General features: G+C 41.8%; 1 protein-coding gene across 2 annotated transcripts in view; it reads left to right on the top strand.

Annotated features, from left to right (window-relative positions):
- The window catches only part of slc9a5 (solute carrier family 9 member A5), a 113337-nt gene that overhangs the window by 82698 nt on the left and 18185 nt on the right, over positions 1–12454 (top strand). The gene's annotated exons all lie outside the window — the stretch shown is intronic.

Raw genomic sequence — 12454 nt, 5'->3', positions numbered from 1 at the left:
AAGCTAATCATTCTCTGGATAAAGAACAAGCAGCATCAGTTTGCAGAATACCTGTGGTTTCTTAACAGCAGCCAGAACATGCAGGTCAGTAGCTTGTTCTTTAAATGGGGCTGCAACCAGGTAATATTCACAGTAACATTTTATCAGTAACTCTTTAGACTTTACTTTAGACTTTAGAAATACAACATGGAAACAGGCCCTTCGGCCCACTGGGTCTGTGCCAACTGGTGATCCCCATGCACTAGCACCATCCTACACATTAGCTACAATTTACAATTTTACCAAAACCAATTAACCTGCAATCCTGTACATCTTTGGATTGTGGGAGATAACTGGAACACTCGGAGAAAACCCCATGTGGTCACAGGGAGAATGTGCAAACTCCTCACAGACAGCACCCACAGTTTGGATCGAATCCGGGTCGCTGATGTAATAAGGCAGCAACTTTACCGCTGCACTACTGTGTCGAAACTCCTCAGCAAACAAACATGCACCAAAACCTGGACAGCATTCAGGTGTGGTGTGGCAGTAAGATGCTTGCCTCACCACTTGCATCACCAAATCCACCCAGTCTAAAGACCGAAACTTCGACCTGAAACATCACCTATCCATGTTCTCCAAAGATGCTACCTGACCTGCTATGTGACACCAGAACTTTGTGTCTTTTATATTCTAAAAATTGACCAAACTCTAAACTGTATTCACAGTACATTATTGCCATCTACTCCAACTTGTCCCCTCGTGAACCCTGCCTGACAGATTCTGTCACCTGCTGCCCTTTTGCAAGAGGGAAAATGGTGAGGTGTTTTCTCCATGCAGACTTCATGTTGCTCATTTGATTCATCAAAGGCAAGCACTGAGGCAGTGGGGCAAGTATTGAGCCAGTGGCACTGGGTGTCTAGAGACATGAGATATTTAATCTGGACATATATTCACCATGATGGAAAGAGTTGCCTCCATATTATTCACCAAGAATGGTGGGGTTATTGGTGCACAACCAAGTAGAGTGCCAGGAAACAGCTCTTTGGTTAATCTGGCAACCCCAGCTAAGGCAGAATACACAACTCATTATGCTCCTCCACGGATCTCTTCATCAAATACCTGGCTAGATCCTTCAAAGAGCAGCTCATTTACACCGATTTGGCAGCATCCATTGTGAAGTGGACACATTGGCCACCTCTGCCTCCCCAGAATAGACTGTTTGAATAAATAAATTAGATTAAATGACGGATCCACCCGCATGAAAGGTGATCGTTGTTTTTCTGATCCCATGAAATCAATGTTCCTTATCCATCTTCAGTTTCCTTTACTAAAAAGGCGGGGTTGATAGGTGATGATTAGATATTGTTCAGTTCCATTAGTAACTCCTCAACAAACAAAGCAGCCCGTGTGCCTGCATGCAGCGAAACCAGGCCAACATTCAGGTGTGACGTGGCAGTAAGGTGTATGATTTTTGTGGGTCAGGTAGAGACCACCTCCACTGAGAATGTCTCACCACGGAACCATAAGCAGACCACCAAATCCACCCAGCCTAATCGTTCTAAAACTCACAGTTGACAAGACGCTAAACTGCTTAATTCACATAAATATTGCAACAACAGAAGGTCATTTATTTCCTGACTCACAGAGCCTTTTCACTTTTTACAAGACCCTAGTGAAGTGTGTGATGAAATGTTCTGCAGCAGCATGGATGAGTGCAGTTCTGACAGTCCAGAAGCTTAATACCATCTAGTCAAAACAGCATGCTTGATTGGCATCCCATCCACTCCAAACTTTCTAAATCACTGTAATGTATACCATCTGCAAGGTGCAAGCTTGCAAACGGTTTGTTTGCCCCCAGAATATTAAAGCCAATTAACCCAGTAAAAGAGTAGATTTTGTCGATCACGTCTTGGACTCTAGAGGGAGATGTTCATTACTAAATACGACCACCAGCTTTTGTTCGGCTCCCTTGCTAATAAACTTTGATGCTGTCATCAATCCAGCATTTCAAATATAGCAAATAAAAACAATCTTTGATATATTAAAAGGGTGGAATTGGTCAAATCTGCTATGAATTTATTACCTACTTTATACTGGAAAAGCTTTGAGCAGGAAAAAAAGTTTTTCTTTTGATCTCTTTCATATGCAATTTAGTAATAATCTCAGTGAAGAGATCAGTTCATATATTGGAAAGAACACATTATTAAGAAGTGGAGACACAATATGCCAATTGAAAGCATATTTCCACGCAAAAAATGATCCAAGAGTGGAATATTAAGTAGGTGACCTTAATATATTTGCAGGGGTCACATATGGTCTTTGAGGAATATAAAGCAAGGAGGAAAGAACTTAAGTAAGAAAAGCTAAAAGAGGCCACAAAATGACTTTGGCGACCTAGATTAAAGAAAATCCCAAGGTTTTTTATACCTATATTTAAAACAAGAGGATTACCAGGGAGAAAGAAAGATTGAAGATAGATACAAAATGCTGGAGTCCTATTCCTTTCCTTTTCTCCAGACATGGTGTCAGGCAGCATCTCTGGAGAAAAGGAACAAAAAAAGTCCCATTCCTTTTCTCAGAGATGCTGTCTGACACCAGTTTTCTGCATCTATCTTCAGTGTAATCCAGCATCTGCAGTTTCCTCCTTCACGAGAATTAAGATCGTTTGTTTCCCTAGTTGAGGAATTTAAAACCTATGGTCCCAATCTCAGAATAAGAGATAGGCTGTTGGAACCTTTGAAATTCTGTGCTCTGGTGGGCCATGGAAACTCAGTTGTTGAGTTTATTCCAAACAGAAGTTAATACATTTCTGGATGTTAAGGGAAATCGATACTTAAGGGATCCACTCCCGACACACTAGGGACAATTTTTTTACAGAGGCCAATTAACCTACAAACCTGCATGTCTTTGGGATGTGGGAGGAAACCGGAGCTCCCAGAAGAAACCCACTGGGAGAACATACAAATCTCTTACAAGACAGCAGCTGAGGTCAGGAACGGACCTTGGTCTCTGGTGCTGTGCGGCAGCTACTCCATATCAGCTGCACCACTGTACCACCCTATTTATCAAATATTTATCATTCAAACAACACTGCCAAACCTGATTACCTTCTTATGACCAAGTTGATGATATGGAGAGGTTTGTATGCACAAATCAGCAGCTGTGTTTCGTGCATTATAATAGTAATATCAAAATCACTTTGTTGGTTGGAAAGGGCATTAGGATATGTTGAGGTCTATGTTCATTCTTTCTGTGCGATGAATGAAACCCAGGAGTGTAACAATAGTGCCCCGGTGAGCTGGAGCTGATTGCCATTTCTTCTGCATGCACGCTTGTCTACACTAATGATACACCAAGCAAGCATGGAGAGTAAGGCTAGGTGCAAGCTATTAAAACTACTTTATATACTAGTAAGATGAATGGACAGAACAGCCATGATGCCTAGACAAATTCTGTACTTGCTATATTATCCTTGTGTAAGAAGGTATCATTTGGCTTGTAGTGGACTCTATGGAAAAATTACCAATAAATAGAAAGTTTTAACATTCTGTACAATGATTGAATACAGAATTAATAAATTTACATCCACTCACTGATTGTCATGGAACTTAATGCTTTTCATTCAGGATTTGGAAAAGTTTCTAATGCCACATAGTTAAACCTAATTTTACTTATTATGACTTCAATACATAACAGAGATTATTACACTATAACACATCACATACTTGATGACAGTGAAGCTTAAAACAATTGCAAAAGGGTGTATATATTTCAAGTCGCCTATAAATCAAATTTCTCTTGATCTCTTTCTCTATGGGGGTAATGTGAGCTCACTTTGTTTAACTACACGAACAATTAAGGTCTAAAGTCCATTGTTATCACAGGTGTGTGTTGCCGCTGTATCCATAGTTTCCAACATTCACTGCTTGCCCTGACAGATTTAAGGGTAGATTTCATATCACTGCATTCAACTAAGCGCTGAGTTCATACAGCCTTTGGGCTATGGGCTACGCCTCATTTTCTGTTGAGCTGTCAGCAAACAAGGTAGTTGAAAGAGGTTGCATGTCCAGGCAGTGAGTGTGTGCATTCACACAAGCTGTGCTAGACTCGTTCATTATCCACAACCCTTGCTTTGTACTGCGTTCTGTTTAAGAACATTGGAAATAGTAGCAGGAGGAATTCATTCAGTCCATTCCAGCTGATCATCTTTTATCTTGGGGACACTTTCCTCTTCTAACTCATGACTCCCTTAAGATCACACACACACACACACACACACACACACACACACACACACACACACACACACACACACACACACACACACACACACACACACACACACACACACACACACACACACACACACACACACACACACACACACACACACACACACCACACACACACGTATATACATACATGTGTGTGTGTGTAGATATGATAGATCCATCCATCTCAGTTAACAAGTGAGCCTCCACAGGCCTCTTGGGTAGATAAGTCCAGATTCACTAGGATCCGGACAAAGAAATTATTTCTCATTTCAGTCCTAAGGCGCCTAAACCTTACTTTGAGGCTGTGACTGTTGCTTCCAAGCATCACAGATGAACAAAAATCATCTCTGCTTCCACTGTGTTTAGCCCTTCCAAGATATTTATACATTTCAATGTGAAAACCTGTATGTTTCAATGTGACTAATGGTAGACTAAATGTTTGGGTTTTGCTTATCGATATCCAGAGTTAACACTTTCTGTGTTGCTCAGTGGCATTCGATAATGATGGGGTCAAGGAGAGTTCTTCATGAGGGAGTTTATGTTGCAAATATGGAATCTAATCAACATGGAAAATTCTCACACCCAGAACTGAGTTAAGTCATTTCTGATCCATCTGTACTCATTTTTTTTTAACTGGTTCCAAAGATCTTCTGTTGGAGCTTTCTTCCTTCTGTGGGGCACTGAGGGGTATTGTAGAACTTTGAATCTGTGCCACGGTTGAAATGAGCAGCTGAGTACAAATAAAAAGATGCTCCAGCCTAAACTTCCTCGTCTATACACTGCAGGAGGACAAGAATCTGCTTCAGCTGTGACATGCTAGCTGTGCAGAAATTGATATAATGCTTAAAGGATGCTCACTTAAGGTGATGTCTAATTTAGCTGTCATCTCACAGATGGAGAGTACTTTTTATCACTTGAAGAATGTCACCTCGGGTGGGGTACAGAGATTCCTTGATGTTTCAGAAGCCTGTCCCATATTTCTTGAGTCGCGGACAGTGAGCACAGCTGTCAAAGTATACAGAGAGATATAGATCAAGTGCAGTAATAGATGGACGCATGGCTGATGCAGTTTAACCTGAGCAAGTGTGAGGTTTCCACTTTAGGAGTTCGAATGTAAGGGGGAGGCTTATGGTTTATGGAAGGTTTATGGTTGATAGCAAGGTTTATGGTTGATGGCAAGACCTTTAAAGACAATGATGTGCAAAGTTCACCTGAAAGTGAAAGGTTTCCTGAAAGAAGGTGTATGGAATGCTTGGTTTCATTTGTCAAGGCATTGAGCATAAGAGTGAGGAAGTCATGATGCAGCTTCATAAGTTTTTTTTTAGACCGCATTTGGTTTATTGTGTGCTGTTCTGGTCACCGCATTACAGGAAGGATATGGAGGCGTTGGAAAGGGTGCAGATGATGTTTCCTCAGTGGATTAGCTACAAGGAGAGGGTGGACAAACTGATTGTTTTCTCGTGAATGTTTGTGGTTAAGGGAAGATCTGATGGAGGTATACAAAATTATGCAAGGAATAGATAGGGTAGAGCCAGAACCTTCCCCCCCCCCCCCCCCGCAAGGTGAAAAAATGTCAACGTCTGAAGGGCATAGCTTTAAGGTAAGAGGGGTAAAATTTAGAGATGATGTGCGGGGCAATTTTTTTTACACAGAAGGAGATGGGTGCCTTGAATGTACAGCCAGGGGTGGGAGTGTAGGCCAATACGATGATGGCATTTAAAAGGCTTTTAAATAGGCACTTGGATATACGAGGAATAGAGGGATATGGATCATGTGCAGGTAGATTAGATGAGTTTACACCATGTTCGGCATTCTGTGTTCTAGATTCTAATGAAGACAAAAGAGAATGCAAGTGTCTAGAATCTGCAGCAAAGGACGATATGCTGGAGGAGCACAGTGGGTTAGGCAACATTGTTGGGGGTGGGGGGAAATGGACAGTTGACATATTGGGTGAAGCCCGTCTGTCTAAACTGAAAAATAAGAATGGGTTTATAAATCAAACCCTTGCTTTTAGGGTAAAAAGATGGTGAATTGGAGAAAATATTTGAATTGGCGTGATCTGCGAATTGAAACTAATATTACGCCAAAGACGTTGCTGATTGTGAGTTTATGGATATAGAATTAAATACAGAGGGCACATGTCGGAAAGCATGATTTCTGAATGAGTAAACCATTCCGCGGGCAGCGGCTGAGCAGAAACTGCAAATAAAGCCTTGCTAGATACTTGATCCAACATGTAAAAAAAACACATGTTTTATAACTTAAATACAGGGGAGGCACAGCCCTTTTATTTAAAAAAACATTTATTTCCCAAAGCATTTTCTCACAAGATTGTTAAGCTTTTGGCCCTTTGTTCAAGGTTTTGAAACCTTATCTCATGGATTTCACTGTTTGAAAACCAGCGTGCCTGTGACACAGTGGTGACCTTCAGTGCTCCACAGATGGTGATGTCATTTGAGTGAAGTCATTCAGTTTCAATTCATTAATATCCAACAATGGGCTGGAGCTCAGAGTGACTGATGACACTGGAAAGTAAAGGCAGGAAAAAGCATTGCACTGTTTTCAGAAGGGTAATTAGCAAAGAATTCCATCACAATTTTAAAAAGCAAGGACTTTTAATAAGGGATGGAAGGTATTCCCTTATAGCTTTTCACTCCAAGGGTACGGATAAATATTTGATCTGCCTCTATTTACAGTGTCATCTTGGTGTATATTGGATTTAGTGGTTGGAAAATTACTGTGGGTTCGTTGGGTAGTATTTGCACTATTTTCGGCTCAGGAATTTGGCACACTGGTGAAGTTTTTGACTGTTAAATAAGACCTTGTATATATTCACTGACCATGACTATGATACTCGCTCTGTATTCACAGTTTGTTAATGCCGGTTTCTTCGTCCACGTTGTAACAGAAGGCCCAGAATACTATGAAAAACCTTGTGCAAACGATACAACTTCTTCCCTCACCCCAGCATGCAAACCTGCAAGTCGCATTTTTGTATGCTCCCCAAGGAGGCAGATTAGCACAAATTACAGAAAGCCACATTTCATGCTACTCCCTGAATAAATATTAAGTAATTTGTTTTCCTTCAATTTCTATGCTCAGTACATTTCACTGATTCCCAGGATTTGCCTCACTGCTTTACATCCACAGTCAGTGTGATCATTTTCAAAGGCCAGGAATCCTGTGATTGCTTCTGAGGTTCCCGTACTACACTAATTCTGGCTTCTCGTGCATCTCTGATCTTCTGTGCTTTACCATTGGTAACCATGCATTCAACTACTAATGCCCAAGCTCTGGAATCCATCTAGGTTTTATTGCCCTCTTCTTTTAGGATGATCCTTAAAGCTTCTCTTTGACCCAAGTTTTTGTCATTTGATTAACTATCTCCTTATTTAACTCATTACCAAATTTGGAATGGTTACGTTCCTGTGAAGGTGCCTGCAACGATGTTACTCATGTGCTTCTGTATCCAATCTGTCAAAAGTGATGACCACTTCAGAATGATGGATATTCCAGCCCCAATTTTCATCATTGAAAGATCATGATGCAAAAAGAGGCCATTGAGCCCATCATAACCATGCTGACCCTCTGTCAATGCAACTGTATACTTCCATCAGCTGGCCCTTTCCACATAACTTTGCAATTTCTTTCACCATTGTATAAAAAGTGCCCATTTCCCTCCTGAAGTCCACAATATAACCTGTCACTACCATCTTGCAAGCAGTGCATTCCACATTCCAATCATCTCTTATCACTCTTAATTTCCTTCCCCTTTAGTTTACATTCATAATTTACACCCACTTTATCCATCAGCCCCTTCACCAAAAGGAACAACCTCCTACTATCCACTCTCTCCAGATCCTTCATCATATATATTTCTATTCGATCTTTCCTCAGCCTCTTCCTCGGGATATTTCCACTAGTGGGAGAGTCTGGGACTAGAGGTCAAAGCTTCAGAATTAAAGGACGTTCTCTTAGGAAAAAGATGAGGAGGAATTTCTTTAGTCAGAGGGTAGTGAATCTGTGGAATTATTCACCACAGAAGGCTGTAGAGGCCAAGTCAGTGGATATATTTAAGGCAGAAATAGTTAGATGAAAAAAAATCTTGATTAGCCTGTGTCCTGCTTTCTTGATGTATGGGTGTCAGAGGTAATGGGGAGAAAGCAGGAGAATGGGGTTATGAGGGAGAGACAGATCAGCCATGATTGAATGGCGAAGTAGACTTGATGGGCTGAATGGCCTAATTCTACTCCTATCATTTATGATCTTATGACTTAGGATCTTCCTTAACTAAAACAGTTCCAGCCTCTCTAATCCATCGTTATAATTGTCATCCCTCATTCCAAGAATAATCCTCAATCTTTTCTGGACCCTCTCCAAAGCCTTTCCATCCTTCCTGTGATGTGGTGACCAGAGTTGAACAATGCTCCACTTCTGGCCAGACCACACATCTGCTGTTAAAAATGTGTGGCTTTCAATGAGATCACCTCCGTTTTTTCAGAGCTCAAGAAACCTCCAGTGAAGCTGGACGAAAGTGGGATGGATTGTATCCAGCAGCTTTGTCTGGTCACTAACACCCCTGACCACTATTCACAAAATGTTCCACCAATTGTGAGGATAAATAGAAGAGGTAAATAAGATTGTTACAAATATAAAGTCCAACAATGTACCTTTGATGGAAATGGGAGCATTTGGGCTGAGCAGAGAGTAAGTGTGCAAAGAAAATCATTTTGAATGTTTTTTTTAATTTAAAAGCTACATGTCACAATAATTTCCTCTGAAATCTGGGTGATAGAAGATGGCTGTACTTATAAATATTTACAAACCTTCCCACCTATGGAGATGGCTCTATCCTTGAGCCTTTTGCAGTCTAAAGTCTGTGCTAGTGATACTTTTTTTTTTTTATAAGGGAAAATTATTTTCTTTTCTTTGTGGAAACAGGCCCTTCAGCCCACCAAGTCCATGCCGACCAATGATCACACGTACACTGGTGCTATGTTATCACAGTTTCGCATCATACACACAAGGGGCAATTTTACAGAAGCCAATTAACTAAACCTGCATGTCTTTGGAATTTGGGAGGAAACCGGAGCACCCGGAGAAAACACATGCGGTCACAAGGAGAACGTACATACTCAATTAGGGCAGCACCCAAGGTCCCGATCGAACCTGGGTCTCTGGCACTTTACGGCAGCAACTCTACCACTGCGCCACTGTGTTGCCTTCTATAAGCCTTTATGTGGATTACCTTTGACTGAATTCTCTCCATGCTTTATTGTACAGGAAGAAGGAATATAGTTTCCTGGTTTGGACAAAGTCTCTTTCTTCCCCTCTCCACCTCACCCCACTGCTAAATCATCTATTTTCATGATGGCTGTTATAACCCTGCCGAGAACCAGAACAGCATCTGACCTGTGGCATTACAAATGTAATTCATAATTTTTGTTACTTGGGGTCAGCATTTAACTGCCAAACCATCCAGGCCACCCATAATGAAACCTAAAAATAACTGAATTAAAAATGTACAGCACATGCACAAACACAGGGACTGAGTTTATGTAAACGAGGAGACGGGAATGAGTCATATCCCGCAGGTTATAAACCATTACTCAACAAGCCACACATGTCCCATGAAGCAATTTGTACAACTACCAGAGTCTGTCAACCATATGGTTAATGAGTTTTCATGAGAAGTTTTCAGTTGGGCCACAGGTGGAGAAAACCCCTGCTGGGGAAAGGCTGACAGGAATCTGGCACATTCCCATCTCCATGCCGACAGAAGTTTTCTTCTTGTTTGCAGACCTGGAAACTTTAGAATTCTGGGAGAGTTTGTTGCTGTGAGCCTTTGCTTTCAGCTGAGGTTATAGTTGTTGTGGAGAAGAAGATATAGATGTAGTCTTTAACTTAACTAGAGTTGCAACATTTTAAATACAGAATGAAGTAGGATACAAATATCACTTCAATTCAGTAACACAGCTATCACGATTCCCAGATTCGTAATGGTTTTCTTCTGGTAAATTATTTTGATATCAAACCATATAGTGCTGACATTGAAATTATATTGGTGTCACAAGTTTGTCAGAATTCACAATAGGCATGATTAAACCCAGAAATGCTGAAGTGGTGCCAGGCAGCTGCAGCTCACCTACAGTCCGTCTGTCTTTTTTTTTTCTTTTTGTTGTGTTTATTTAGTTTATTTTAGTTGTGTATGTGTGTGGGGGGGGGTGGGAGAAACTCTTTTTTGTCTCTTCCTTCAAGGGGATGCAACCTTTTCTCATCGTATCCCCCGTCTCCGTCCGCGCTGAGGCCTATCGCGGAGCTTGCGGCCTCCAACTGGCACCGACCTTGAGGCACCGAGATAAATCGGAGCCAGGACTTACCAACTGGCCGACTTCAGGGCTGTGGTGGCGTTGCGGCGGTGGTGACCTGACTTCAGAGCCTCGGAAGCTCGGCCGCGGGCCCAGTGGACGACAACGTCGGGAGCTCGCAGGTCCCAGGTTGGTGACTGGTTTTCTGGAGTTCCCGCAACGACTGCTTCGTCCGCTGGACTGGAGGGTGGCAGCTTCGACCGCCCTGGGACGCGGAGCTTGAACCAGCCCGTTTGCGGAGCTCGGATGCGGCCGTTGGACTTACCATCACCCGGCGGAGTCCCTACATCGAAAACTGGATCGCCTCCAGGGAGAGGGAGACGAGGAGGGAAGAAACAAGGACTTTAAGACTTTTGCCTTCCATCACAGTGAGGAGGTGCCTGGTAGACTCACTGTGCTGGATGTTAAACTGTGTTAAGTGTGTGTTTAGTTATTTTATTCTATGTTATGACTGCAAGGTATACAATTTTGTTCAGACTGAAATGTCTGAATGACAATAAAGGATACTTTACTTTACATTAAATGGTGGGAAATGCAAGTTACTCTGGGCTAAGTCATATTGTAATTGTAATACTTTTATTAACCAAGTATGTAAGCATACAAGGAATTTGATTTGCCAACAGTCATGCAAAAAAGCAACAAGATACATAACCATATAAAATTAAACATAGACCTAAACAGCCTCCACAACGGCATGTGAGAATTCCCAGGGCACACAGCATAAGCGGAGATCCACAGCCATCAGTTCAATGTCCTGGCCACATACACGCTCCTTCACCGTGATGTGACCAGAGTTGTACCGACCGCTGTCACTCTCTCTGCAGTCCCTGTCCGCCCGAAGCCGTTCACACTCGCAATATACAGAAAGCATTGCTTGTTCCACAGTCACATTAACAATGTATATTCCTGTTGTGTTAAATCACTATATAGGTCATTGCAGATTGATTTCAAGTCAAGTTTATTCATCACATACACATACGAGATGTGCAGTGAAATGAAAAGTGGCAATGCTCGCGGACTTTGTGCAAAAAGACAAACAAACAAACAACCAAACAAACTACAAACAGAATGTAACAGACTCACATATTCCTTTTCATATTAAATATTGTGGGCGGAAGGAAAAAGGGAAAAAAAACAACAATTTTAAGAAAAAGTGGTACAGTAAATTTAGTCCCTGGTGAGATAGGAGTTTACAGTCCTAATGGCCTCTGGGAAGAAGCTTCTTCTTAACCTCTCTGTTCTCGCAGCATGGCAACGGAGGCGTTTGCCTGGCCGTAGCAGCTGGAACAGTCTGTTGCAGGGGTGGAAGGGGACTCCCATGTTTTTATTGGCTCTGGAGTTGCACCTCCTGATGTATAGTTCCTGCAGGGGGGCGAGTGAAGTTCCCATAGTGCGTTCGGCCGAACGCACTACTCTCTGCAGAACCTTCTTGTCCTGGGCAGAGCAATTCCCAAACCAGATTGTAATATTTCCGGACAAGATGCTTTCCACAGCCGCTGAGTAGAATGTTTAAAAAAAAATTTAGGTTAGCTACCTTCCCATCTACATAAAAATCCTTGGGTGCATTCAAGCAATGAAGACATAATGCCACTAATAGTCCACTACTTATGTTTGAGCAGGAGAACAAGAAATATTACCACACTTCAAAAAAAAATGCAAGTAATGACCATGTATAAGGGCCAGGAATATACTGATATGAACTAAAGGTGGAGGACTTAAAGAGAATACTGGGTAGAAAATTGTCCTTAGTTGCTTGGACCAAACTCTTGTTACTCTGGCAAGAGCAGGTTGTATTGTGGACCTGAAATTCAGTTCAACAGATCTGAAATT

Source organism: Leucoraja erinacea, chromosome 17, assembly GCF_028641065.1.
Source record: "Leucoraja erinacea ecotype New England chromosome 17, Leri_hhj_1, whole genome shotgun sequence".
NCBI lineage: Eukaryota > Metazoa > Chordata > Chondrichthyes > Rajiformes > Rajidae > Leucoraja > Leucoraja erinaceus.
The sequence above is the reverse complement of the archived record's forward strand: the minus strand, read 5'-3'. Positions and strand labels throughout refer to the sequence as shown.